At 46.0% G+C, this 13,819-nt stretch overlaps 1 long non-coding RNA gene across 2 annotated transcripts in view; it reads left to right on the forward strand.

The window, feature by feature from the left end:
• Nucleotides 1-13,819, forward strand: part of LOC106016639 (uncharacterized) — an 88,380-nt gene that overhangs the window by 43,680 nt on the left and 30,881 nt on the right. The gene's annotated exons all lie outside the window — the stretch shown is intronic.

Consider the following 13,819-nt stretch of genomic DNA (forward strand, 5'->3'; position numbering starts at 1 on the left):
TCCTCTGGCTACTGATCGCATATGCAAAGTCTTCAGCAAAAAAAGCCACACAAATCTTTGCTCCCCCCTTAAACACCTCCCTCCTGGCAATATGTCCCTTCCTCCCCTCAGTGCTGGCAGAGCTTTTTTGGGGATATAAAAATAATCCTGTATAACCCCAACTGCCTAGTGCTGAATGGAAAGTCACGGAGCGTCTGGTCCCAGCTATCTTCCTAAAAGCTGTGGTTTGCAAGAACGTAATTGTGGAAAGCTACTCCCAGTTTTGAGTGGGGCTGTGTGGTTGCTCTGAATTGTTCCATCCAGCAGCTGGTGGAGCAGTTTGGGGCTGTAACTCCTCCTCCTCCAGCCTGGCCCCCTGCGGGCCAGGAGATGCTCTGGGCTGGCTGTGACGTGGCCTGGGCTCACAGCCTTGTCCCCTGCATGTTGCAGGGCTGCTGTGTGGGGCCAGCCCTGCGGGCATGAGACCTGGCAGGTTTCAGGGCTGATGGTGGTCACATTCATGACTCCCTGGCTCTGCTTTCCCAAAGATTGAAAATGTAGAGGTTTTTACCACCTGTGTAAGACCTGCAAAAGGAGAGAAAGATGTGACCTTAACTTACAGAGCACGGTGTTTTCAAGTACTTTGTTATGGGGAAGTTGGATAAAATAGGAAGTTAGAAACTAAGTATTTGTAGACTCTTATTTTGTGGGTGAGCTCCAGGTGAAAGGAGAACAAAGGCAAGGGGATGTGAAGCATGAGCTATGAACAAGACTAGGATGGCAGTGGTGAGTGCGGAATTGATATTGCTTACTGTCATCCTTCATGTTTTTTATTCACAATAATTAATCTCAAGGTGTTATGTCTCCGTGGCAAACGCGTTCTTAGAAGAAAGAACTTGATAAATCTGTACTTCTATTTCAGAGACGTGGTCAAGCATTTTTTTTCTCTTTCTCCCCGTTTGTACATTTGCAAAGATAAGCTTCTTCTTTTCTGGTATCTGCATTCAGATCCGTGTGGGAGTTATTACCTGAACTGGCAGGGCTAACCAGAAGCAATGGGACAACAACCCTGTCCTTGTAGTAATTTGTTCTGTGACATTATGAGGATTCAAATGAAATAATCATTTAATAACAGAATAAAGAAGTTTTGCATGTCTATACTTACGATGATTATTTCCTTTCCACTGGTCTTTTCTGGCCTTCCTTTGGTTCCTAAGGAAATAGAGTAACAAGATTTTTTTTTATTTTTTTATTTTTTTTTACCCCACAGTCAAATCCTGTCTGAAGCCACTCAGATTTTCGGTGGTAAAGACTTCCATTAAAGTTCATAAAATTAATAATTTCCCAGGCTTAGCTATCTCATACTAAGATCCACACTCTTCTGTGAGAGACTTGTAATAAGTTTATAAAAATAAAAAAATCTGAGGAAATATCTGCTGCTACACTGAAACATGAAGGAGAAATTTGGGACGCTCTCATTAAGACCTTGCTAGTCCCTTCAAGTACTTCAAAGCCAACACTTCTAAAGCAGCAAAAGGTAACTGACTTGGGGAAGTGTTTTCGTCTCCATTCAATTATTTCAGCAATCAGGTTAGTGCTGAAATTGAAATCCTATCCATCCTCATTACAAAGATATAATCAATAGCTGTAATTTAGAAGTTGGGGAATATCTTCATTAATATCCTCTCTTAAGTGCGGTTTAAATGTCATTGTATTATTAGCCAGTGATTATTTTCTCATAGCATGAGACTTAGGGTAAATATTTCAGAAATATTATATGCCCTGCTAAACCACACCAAGCTGATAATCATCTAAGAAATTGGTGAATAAACAAGCACTTGAAATGCTTTTTCACCAGACAATGTTTTTCTTCAAGCTGCTGCCTGACAGCAGCGCTTCTTAGCAGAGCCATCACTCTGCATTTATTTATTTAAAATAATGTTTTTTTTTTTTTTTTTTTTTTTTTTTTTTTTTTAAAGTGCATTTCCCCAGCTGCCAGCTCAGGCTGCTGGGGAGGAAAGGTGGTGCTCCAGGGCTGGGGCACAAACTGTCTGCTGGAGGTGGGCACCTGGGAGTGGACCCAGGGTCTGAAACCCCGTTGGTGAGCAGTGTGCAGCAAGCTGGGCTGAAATATGTGTATGTGGGGGTCTCTTCTGTCCTGTTGACATGTGATTCCTGCAGGATTCTCAGTGAAGACCCCAGGGTGAGGAGGAGCGTGAGCAGCAGGATGTGAACTCCCATGAAGACTTTGGCACTGCCAATACAAGCTGGGGGCTGACACAGGAGCACTTTCTCTGCACTGTGTGTGCCAACCAGGCACTAAACGGAGTGGGAACAGAGAAGCTGGTTTCCAGTTTACCAGAAGGTTTGTTGGCCACAGAACAGAGAGGTCAGGACTGATGTGGAGGTGTTGTGATGGTCACAGCATGCCCACAGGTGGAGGCTGTGGGGTGGCAGAGGGCATGGTGGTGTTGGCAGAGTGTATCTGGAAGCTTTTGTGGGAAACTGTCCTACGCGGGTTGTGAGATCCAAGAAACCCCCTGATGAAGTGAGCATACAGTCGTCTGGGAAAGCTCTGCATGAGCGGGACTCTGGCCATGGCCCAATCCATCGCGAGCCATGGCTCTTATCTCTGCAGTGCATGGACGAATTGGCTTTCGAAAAGGCTCTAGGTGATATATTTCCTCCCTTCCACTGCATATGTAGTGGGAGTTGCTGTGAGCAAGCTTTGTGTTTGTTGGTGGCATGTGAAACAGTATCTTCCAGGAAACTTCAGAAATATTTTATGAAGTGTAGTAATAAAAATATCCATGTGGTGCGGCCCATGCAAAGTAACATGCTTGGCTGGAAGCGCTGTGTACAGTTCCTATAGTGCGCTATTCTTCCACAAAAAGAAAAAAAAGAGAACTTGTGCAGATGGATTTCATCTCCTTGGTATTTGGATATTCATTACACAACCCCAAATAGCTTTTGTAGGGCAGTTGTAGAAGTAGTTATCCATGGCAAACCTTTCCAGCTCGGATCATGGGCTGGGCTGTGCTCAGGTTGGCCCTGCCAGGATGGGTCCGTCCCCGTGCTTCTGGCTCTGTTCCCGGAGAGCCCCAGCAGCCGTGCTGAAGCCGTTAGCTCGGGGCTGCAGCTCTGCAGGCGGTGCTGGTGGGACAAGGGGCTGGGGGCTATGGGAAACCGCCCGTGGAGAGACGGGGAAATCCTGCAGGAGAGGCTTTGCTTCTGCTTCCTGGGAGAACTCTACCAGCGGGATGATCTGGGCCACCTTTGAAGAGAAAAGAGAGATTAGAGTGCTCTCTTGGAGTATCTGAGCAATATTAATTAGGTGATATGGGTTCTGCTTTGTAGCTCCTGCTGCTGTGCTCTGTAAGGGGCTTGCTACACGCTTGATAAGAACCCTCATGTGGCGGCCAGCACCTTGCCTTTCTGCTGGTCTTCTGAGGCCTTGGACAGAAGGCTTGACAGGATGTGAGCAAGGCTGGTATGCCCAAAGGACAAGCTGGGCAGCTCTTCAGGGCTGGCATTTCTAGATCTGATGAGGGATCGTATGCAAATAAGCCCTAATGAATGTTAATTACTGGGAGAGTTGCATACTTTGCTTGATTCTTTTTTGGCAGCTTGTGCAACTGTGTTTTTGTATACCTGGCACTTGAAGCAGTTGATTTCAAAAAATAATAATCCTCTGTAATTACAATTGCTTTATTAAAGGTTGCAGGGCTTATATGATCTCTGTAGTGAATCTTTATGAATTCCTCTATCTAGACAGTCATCTCCTGGCTCTTTCTCCAAAACAGCACTGCATGGGTTGCTCACTGCTCATACGAGCTTACTTGCCAGCCTTTCCCAGCCTGGATCCCATGATTTCTAGTAAGATGATGAGGACTGTATTTTGCCCAGGATGTCTGTGGGTGGAAGCCCAACTGTCAGTTTGACTTAGTCCTGATGATTGACTTTGGAAGTAGCTTCCTGCTGCACAGCACAGCTTCCCACGTTTTGGCTAACAGTTTGGGTATCAGCTGAGGGCTGCAGAGCAGAGGTTTGCCCTAGTCCTGGGTGCAGAGTGCCCCTGAGAAGTCCTACGGTTAGAGAGTCCTTTTGTGCCCAGCCTCAACAGGGCTGGAAGGCTCACAGTGCCCTTTGCCTACTACCTGGGGGCAACTGCTTTATACCCACACCCTAGCCATGCAGATGGGCAGTGGGGAAGAACTGCTCTGAGCATCTGAGACAGGAGTAGGTCACCCTGTGCCCAGCCCCTTGGTGCAACCCATTCTAAAAAATCCCTGTCCCCAGACTCTCCTGCGTGATGCTCCCCTCTTGTTTTTTTCCCGTTTAGCTCCATGACCTGCAAGATCCCCAGCTGTGCTTGCTTGACCTGGCTCACTTCTGTGGGCTGCTTGAGCAGTTATATTTTTTCATAACTCAGCTGGAGGAACATCTGACTCTGCTAAGCTCTGCACAGTGAGCTTGTCCTGCGTGGCTCTGCAGGCGGGTCATGCGTCAAGTTTGGCAGCGCTGGCGGTGATGAACACAGCAGCGATAGCAATTGGAGCCCTCGTGCCCGTTTCCACTGGAGCTACAATCACTGGCTCTGTGACAAGTTTCCTGTCCTGACTCATAGCTGCTGAGTCACGTTTAATTTTATCTCCCTTTGAAGGGAAATGGCATTTGGTCTCAGTTTTCTTTTGTTATTATTTTTAATGTATCGCAATGCTTGATAAGTTTTGGTTCACACTTTTTATTTTTGCTGTTAACACTCTTCCAGTTTCAGGCTGGCTGCTGCAACAGCATAATTGTGTGTGAGGCTGTGAGTTGGAGTAACTGTTGTTGAAATAGCTGGAATAACTATTGGAATGATTCGATATAGCAATTCCTGTCTGTCCTTCCTCGTCTCTGGCCAGTGATAAATGATCTGGGGGAAAGCACAAAACTTGCACAATGGATCTATCCAAAATGTGCACTCGAAGGAAGTTTTGTCCCAAAGTAGGAGGCTGCATATTCCTTAAACACATTTGTGTTTGTTACTCACACTGCTGATTTTGTGTTTTAGCAGCCTTCTAAACTTGTATAAATCTGGTCTTAATGAATTAACCAGCTCACAGGCAGCAGTCTCAATGTGCTTTGATTTAACTAATGGAATTTTCTGCAGTCAGCTGGGTGGGAGTCAATGGTAAAAGCCCACTTGGATGAATCTCGCCTGGTGATTTGGGTGCTGAGTTTCCGTGGTGCTGTTACTGCCTCAGGACAGGGTGCCCGAGCTCAGGGAGCGAGCGGGAAGTCTTGCTGGGTTCACGGCGTGTATATACCATACTGGTGTGTATGTGCCATACCATACACATACTGGGGCGTGGCAAGGTGTGGGCAGGGTGTGGCTCCTGGGGCCTCTCCCACCAGCCCCCTGCCCGCCCCGTGGTGGCCCCGCTTCCCAGCGGCGCAGGGCACGCAGAGCCTGGCCGCCTGCCAGCAGCAGCAGCGGCTTTTCTTTCCTGGCTAATCGCTGATAAAACAGGAAGGCCTTGATCATCCCTTCTGACATGAATAACGATGTTATCTCCTGTGATGTATGACCCAGAGCCAGATAATGTCCTCTGGCAGGCCTTTTTTCTCATGAGATGTAAAATACAATGATTATGTTACAAGGGGGAGATAAAGTGGCACAATCTTCACTAGTTCAAATAACTAATTGAAGCAGGAACTGGTGGAAATGGCTTCCTTTGTTCCCCAGCCATTGTTGATATAACAGCGCTTATAATGAAAGCCGAAGCTGTTGCCCTCTTTTTTTTTTTTTCTTTTTTTTTCCCGTCTCTATTTTTTTGCCTTTTGAACTCGAGTGCCTTCTCTTCTGCTTCCTCCTCCCTGTTTCCCTGGGGGAGCCGAGGACAGCGGTGATTTCTAGCAAGGGGTCCTGTTTTCCAGCAGGTCTTGTGTGTGCGCGTCGGGAGGATGAAATCAATAAGTAGCTCTCATTCTTTGTTTCCCTAGAGGACTTTTGAGAATGGAAAAATTGAGACCAGTGCTCTCCAAACCATAATTACACTTTTTTTTTATTTTATTTGCTTTTTTTTTTTTTTTTTTTTTTTTTTTTTGTGAAAGCAACAAACCTAATTACCTGGCAGGGTTGGTCACTGGGGGTGTATTGATATCTCAGTGAGCATATAGTACTTATCACAATTGAGTTCAAATATTAAAAAAGCAGAAGGCAAGAAGAGCGCCCCCTCCCCCCAGCCATGAAGTAGCTTGTTGTAAAAAGCAGGAGGGACGACAGCGTGGCGTTACACAAGGGGTGATGCTGTGCTGTTGTGATACATCATCATTAAAGGTGTTGGGAGGATTGATTCTTCACAGCCTGCTCTGATCATTAAAAAAGGTGCTATGACACAGGGTCTTTCCTCCCGCGGGCAAACAAGCCTCTTTGGACCCAAACCGGCCTCAAATATGAAACAAGGATTCTTTGCTTTAATATATATTTATATATTAATGTCCACACTACTTAAAGAACAGCGTTAAATATGAGACTCCTGTCAGAGGCTATCTATTGCCGCTTTACAGCTGTGGCAGGTGCGGCACTACCGAGGAGCAGGCTGTGCTCTGATCACTGATAACCTGGCCAGATGAAGCTGAGAGAGACGTATCCGACTGGGTGGCAGACACACAGAATTTAAGAGGCTTGCTCCTATTCATCTAGGAATATAGCAACGTCGTAACGAGGTTAGACTTCAGCTCTCATGATCCCAGACCATTGATGCTGTACTGTCTGATGCCTCTGACTCAATTAATCTTATTGGGATTCATCTTCTAGAAAAGGCTCTGACTTGTGTGATGCAGGCTTGCTCTGGCTCTACTTTGTCCTTGAGCTGAAGCCCCTGTGAGCACCTACCTGCAGCTGGTGCTCTCTTCCTTCTTGGGGCCAAGTCCTGTAAAGCTCAGCTCCCACAGCTGCAGGGAGCCAGGGATCCTGCCTTAGGCCCAAATAGGTGATGAAAAGCAGGTCATTGGCTAGCTGAAAACCTTTAACTGGGCTTTGCAAGGCATGTGCACGACCCAACTTTGTATTTTATTGGTGGATAACACAGATGTAAAAGGCTCATAGCTCATTGGTGTGCTATGAGGTTTCTGTGTGTGACTGGGAGGTGGCAGGAGGGCAATGAACCATGGGGCTGCTGCAGAGGCACCTGGAGCAAGATGAGTAAAGGGGTGGGTGAAACAGATGCAGGCCAGACACAGGGTGGGCTAAACACCTCTTTGAAGATGAAGCTGAGCTCCCAAAATACTGTCAAAGCAGGGTGAGAAATCACAGAGTTAGGCAAGAGCAGGGCACCTGGGTGCTATTTATGACAGAGCTACTGTGTGACCTTGAGCAGCTCATTGCACCTCTGAGTCATGGCTCTGCTTCCCTAGCTGCAAAACGAGCGTTACAGTAACACCTACTTCGCTCACAAGGGCATCATGCGGTGCAATTTGATAATTAATCGAATGTAGGAAAACATCTTCTGTGGCATTAAGGCCACAGTGCAATGCTCTGCTCCTTCCAGTGCTCAGTTGCAGGCTGGGAACGTGGCTGAACGCCTTGACTCCAGAGGGTGCTTTGTTCCCAGTAAGTGCAGGAAGAAATATTTGCAGAATTGGGACCCCTGTGCAAAGTTTTATGAGTTACCACATGGCCACCGTGCAAATCAATTACTGCAGCAGGTCTGTAACGAGACTAACTTACAAAACAGTTACTGATTCTACAGCAACTTGAGCAGATGCCAAAAAATGTGGCCAATAATTAGTGACTGCCCGACAGATCCAGGGCTTCTCAGCAGCTTTTGCTTGGAGCTGGGTTCACCATGCAAGCGATTCTGGAAATGGTCCTGCTGGTGAGGTCAAATTAGCTGTTGTTTTTTAAAATATTTGTTTCATGTCAGTCTTTGTTAGAATCCCAGTTTAAAACCTTTCAGGTGTAAGTACAAAGCTTAAAAGCTTTTCCACAGCTCCACCCTTAAGAATGGGTTTAATCCTTTTAACAAAGCTCTGATCTGACAGTTTATTTCGCTCTAGGCTTTAGCTTCAGTGGTTGCAGCCAAAACCTGACAAGTTCTTCTTGTTAATTCTGAATCTATTATCCAGTGACAAATGTATCTCCCACTTATATGTGACACTGAGAATGAAATGCATATGATCAAATTTCTTATAGCTGGAGTGGGGCTGGTTGTTAAGAACATCTCCATATCTTTGCAATATGACAGTCAATCCAAACCCATTCTTTTTCAGTAGCATGTCTCAGCCTAGTTTGGGACACTCATGATGGGTTGCAATCTGCTGCCATACTCTACAGAGATTAAAGAAAGGCTAAAAATAAACCTGTCATTTTCCCTGGACACTTTCTTGTGAAATGCAGAGAGATACGTCACTAGAATGCAAAATAAATTCGTATGGATTTTTTATCATATGTTTTTTTCTTTTTTTTTTTTTTCTTTATGGACAGATGGAGTCACTGTCGTTCCTGGTTTCTCATTTCTAAATACAGTGGTGTTATGTACAGCCTTCCACCTGAAAGCTTGTCTTGGAAGCCAAAAGAGAGAAAAAATGGATTTTAACAATAAAGCCAAAAAAGTTATTAATTTCTATAAGTTTGCCAATACACAGGATGCAGATAATGTATTTGATGAACTCAGATCCCTTCTCTGCTCATAAAATATTGGCATGCTGATGAAATTTATATTCTGAAATATAGTGTGTGCGACATGAGGATGCTTTTTTCCTTCTTTTTTTCTTTCTGTAGGATTGAGCTTTTGCTAGTGACAGACTCACGTCTGCAGGAGGATGGTGCCCCAAAAGATTGCAGGGCACTGAGAGCTGGGAGAGCTCTGACATGGTCCAAGTGACCCTGTCACTTGTTTAGTCCCCCTCCAGTCAATCTCTTGCCATCTGGCTTGTGTGTGTTTGACTGGACCAAAACCACTCAGACCAGTGCCATCGCCATCTGGTCCTTTAGAGCCCTGTATTTTCCAACCCCCATCGTTATTCCTGGGCTCTTCTGCAGCCACGTCGTGCTCCCTTAAAGGCTGGTGACAGCAGAAGATGCAATGCATTAGTCACTTCTGGGTGTTTTCCTGAAAGCAGCTGTCTTGGAAGTGGCTGTCCTGAGAGCTTCCCCTTTGCTTGTTCCTGCAGCAGTGCCAGGAACCTCACGGCTCTCACAGATCGGTCTGTGAAGGAGAAGTGCTCGCAGACGGGGTGTCTCTGGCCAAAGGTGCCTTGTGTCGCTGCAGTCAGAGGCGCGATGGTGATGGAGAAAGTCAATTTCCTGTTAAATTAGCTTGGCTGTTTCTCTAGGAAAGGTGGAATTTTAATGAAAGTGCTTATTAATGGATGAGCCCAGAGGGAAGAGGATTTGTGGCGAGGCCAGGGCTTTATAAGGAAAGCCTTACCTCGTAAAAGGCCACAAAAGATGCTTACAGGACTGAACTTGGTCTGCTCGGGAATCGGCTGCTACTACAGAGGGACAGTCTTCCTTTTCCCATAAAACATGCATTAAGGGTGCCAACTAAGTTGGTTCTTTTTTATATCAGTCACAAAAACAGCGGGAGGTTTAGTTCCTGTCAAACTTTATGGGCCATTTACAAGGAGGCCTTCCCCAAAGTATTTCACAGGCCAAATAAAAATAAATGGCACTGAAAAATTTTATAACACAATGCACAAACTGTTGTGGTAGTGGGAAAACATGTGCTGGAGACCTCTTCTCCCTCTCCTGCACAGAGGAATTAAATTGGAATTTTAATTATTGTAGCTTGTATGGCGTTTTTCATTTTCAAGCATTAACGTAGTCTCAGGGTTGCCTTGGGAAGGAGGGAGATCTGGTTTATAGAGACGGGAATTGCGGTGGCAGAGGTGCAGCTCCACATCCTGGTGAGGGGCAGCAGCCCCACAGCTACGGCGAGGAGACCCCAAGGGTGGGTCTGAGCAGGGCTGGGCAATACCTGCGGCACTGGGGCAGCTGGGTTCACATCTGCTGTGCTTGAGGCTTGAGTGTCCTCTCTAGGTGCTTGTATGTGGGCTCACATGTGCTTGCTGAGCCCCTAAGCCCAATTTCTGCAAAAATCTGGGCTTAAGCTTGGAGGCTCAAGCCTTGGTTCAGGCTGCTGAGGCTGTGCAGCTGCTGGGGAGGTGCTTTTCCCTGTTACTTCACTTTTCTACTCAGAATGGGAGGCCAAAAGGAAGGAGCTAATTTCAACCCCCTCTAGGACCAGATGAAACATTTGGAGAGGAACTGAGTGGGTCGGTTTACAGCGAGGAGCCTGCTCACAGGAATAGCTGCGTTTCCTTCCACAGAAGTTTTATCCTCTGCCGAGCCACGGGGAAGAAAACACTTCTGTCTCATGAGCAAAGCAGGATCTAAATAACTGCTTTGAGAGGAGCAGCTCCTGTGCATATTTTTAATAGAAACGGGTTGAGCAGTCGCGTCTGCAGCGAGCTGTCTGCGCTGACGGGCGCGCTTCACAGCTCGCTCGGTGAACTGTTGCACTGCTGAACCCGCCGTACCTCGGTGCTGGATTTACCGCACCAACAGCTTTATCGGAGGAGTGAAACAACAGCTTGCTGCTACAGGAAGGGAGAGGAACAACCTGCCCTTCAGCAACCAAATGGGCAGCAAGCAAAGATGTTCTCCAAATAGTCTCTTTTCCGCGTGCGCTCTCGGCAGCCCTGCTTGGTAAGGTCAGGTGTTGGAGCAGCAGTGCGATCGCACCATTGCTTCCTTAGATTGCACACTTCAGAAAAATTAACAAGGAAATCCCTTTACTGACCTGATGATGTTAGAACTGCTGCTGTGGTGTTATTTTTTTTCCCCGTGAGGATGGTCCAACGCTAGAACCAGTCCCCAGAGAGGAGGTGGGGTCTCCATCCTCACTGATGCTCAGAACTGACCTGGACCATGGTTCTGAGCCAGCTGGTCTGATCGGAGCTGGACTGAGCAAGGCGTTTGACAGGGACCTGCAGCTAGTTTCGCCCTGCCCTGCTTTGCATTTTAGGCTATTCAGAGATGGAGCAGCTTGAATGATTTTGGCTCGGCAGCGATGCCCTCGGAGCAGGAGTCCTGGCAAGGGCAGGCTGCTTCTGCCTCAGCACAGCCCTTGGCTCTTCTGCCAGGGCATGTGGTGCCACACGGGGTCAGGAACAGGAGCCGGGATGAGATGGATGTGGGGAGCTGATTTAACCTGACAGTAAATAAGTTCCTCTGAGCCAGAACAAGTCAGGGCACGGGAAAGGTCTGGCTGCAGGTACTAACGCTTTGATGAGGAGGGACTTGAAATGCATCAGGCTGTGTTTCTCTCTTTCTTTATTTTTTTTTAAGTGTATAATGAGGTTAAAAATTTTCTCAGTGTGCTGTTGTTTTATGACTGTGATGCTGAAGTGCTCAGAAGAAAAAAAGGTGGAGTAAAATCAGGAATGACTCCAAAATCTTATTGGGAAACAAACCAATCAGAAAGTGGGAGTTTTTTTTTTTTTTAAAAAAAAAAAAAAACAAACAAAAATAAATAAAAAGCAAGCAAACCAAGGCAAAGAGGGTTTATTTGTTTTTGGCTTATTTTCATATCCTCTCCTGTTCCCATCCTTTTCTGTTCTTTCCACCCACGAGATCTTCTAAAAAATGTTAATTTTTCAAGCCTCTATTAATCTGCCATTCTGTTTGTGACATATCTGAGTGGTTCTCCTAATGCTGACAGGCTTAGTTTGCATTTGCTATGATGCTGTACCAACTCTGGTTCAAAGTCAAGCTATCAACAACAGGACATGGCTTTGAAATAAGCTTCTGGGATAAACAGAGCTGTAAACCGGTGTTCGAGACAATTTTGCATAACAATGTAGAACAGGGAGACGTTATTCCCCATCCACAAGTACCTGTAACTTCGTGGGTTTGATTCAAAGCTTTGAGGCAGGGATGCACTAATTGAGAAGACCTGCATGCCTTAAAACATACAAGTATCTGGTTGCTTTCTAGCTTCCATGACAGGTTCTGAGAAAAAATAATGACTAGTAATGTAACACAAAAGACTTTGTGCTGTAGAAGGGACTAACTAGATTCATTTAATTTTGAATTTGTTCTGGGTAACATCAAAGTAACTAAAACACTGTTAATCTTCCTACCTGAATAAGACGTCTGCTAACAGGGAGATGCAGGGGAGGGAGGTGCCTATTAAATGAGTTTAATTAAGTGAAAGTGACAGCATTACCCGGGGAGAAAGTGCTGCCTTTCATTTCTTAGGCAGTGTCTAGTCCAAGGCGGGCAGTAACGCCCTGTCTGCTGTGCTCTCCTCCGAACCGAGGGCACGTGCAGGTGCCTGTGCTGGGGCCCGGGCGTGCTGCCTGACAGCACAGGAGCCTGGTGGACCTGGGGGCCTGGCTGTGTGCCCTGTGAGCTCAGGGATGAGCATTGCCCCTTGCACAGTGCTCAGCTGCTGCAAAAAGCATCACCAGCCCCAACGGGCAGCACAGAGGTCGGTGTTGGGTCCTCATCTAGCTCCCTGCAGGAGGTGGAAGATGAAAAAGTCTGCTCTCCTTCTGCTTTCGTCTTCTGTCTCCTGGTAAGCTATTAGCTCCCTGGCACTGGCAGGCGGAAGAATGGTGTTTTCTGCTCTCGAAGGTGACCAATATTCACAGCACATGGGAGTTTGTGACCTTGCACGATGCCCATGCAGCCACAGTGGTGGAAAAGGGTTTGGAAGAAGTGGTGGAACCAAACCTACAAGTCACCTTCCTCTTCCTCACCATACGTGTGCGTGTCTACGGGAGATGACTGGTGGTTCTGCCTAGTTTTATAGCCCATGGCTTTGTCTGCTCTTTGCCAGCATTTTTTCCACAGCAATAACTGGGTTTTCTAAATTACAGCACAGCTAAATGGGGGATAACTGAGCTTTGTGACGTAGCAGGTTTCCCTGTGAATTGCTTCCTGCACCCTGCATGGGCTGGGTGTGAAACAGATGGCTGAACACCACTCCTCATGAACGGGGCTTGCGGTGGCCTTTGCACCTTCCTCTTGGGAAATATGCCCCATTGATTGTAGGGCATTCTGCTGAAACGGACTGAATCACTCAAGGACCTTAACTCTGCAGTGTTTGCTTTTATGGTTAGATTTTTAAGTTCCATCTTGGAAATAACAGTAATGAAAACGAGTCCAAGGTACTAAGCAAACAAGAAAACCCACACTAAAGCCCTGTTTTTACATAAGAATTATTTTGAACTACGCTTTCATTTTGTGAGAATATCCCACAAAAATATTTGCTTTTCAGTAAATTGCTGAAAGCCTTTTGAAAATACATTCACTCTTCCAGTAGACAAAAACATTCAGAGAGAGAAGTTTCCAACTTTTAATGACAAATGGACTTTTACTGAAGAAACTCTTCTCCTCACAAATGCTTCTAAAATTTGATAAGTTTTGGTTACTCAGCATGTGTTGCAGACTCAGGGTCTATTCATGTGAGTAAGGGTCACAGGATCAGGTCTTACTATGTGACTCATCTTTCCTGTCCACACGAGGCAATACCTTGAAGAGTTGTGCCTGACTGGGCAAGATCTGAGTAGGATTGTTTATGCTGCTGCAACAAAAAATGATGGAAGTTAATTTAAGTTAATATAATCTCTGTAATCACTGGATTTATTGCCCAGGAAAACTTAAGACCTTTCAGGCTCTTCATTTTGCCAAAAGCTGAGATCATGGTTTCTAAACTTTGCTGCTTTGTGCCGATATGCAGGTGCTAATCATTTCCATGCTGCCGAGCCATAATTTGCTGGCCTCCTATATAAAACATATCAGCTTTTCACAGTGCCCTCTTATATATGCTGCTTTACGAGG

The sequence above is a fragment of the Anas platyrhynchos genome, chromosome 16, assembly GCF_047663525.1.
Source record: "Anas platyrhynchos isolate ZD024472 breed Pekin duck chromosome 16, IASCAAS_PekinDuck_T2T, whole genome shotgun sequence".
NCBI lineage: Eukaryota > Metazoa > Chordata > Aves > Anseriformes > Anatidae > Anas > Anas platyrhynchos.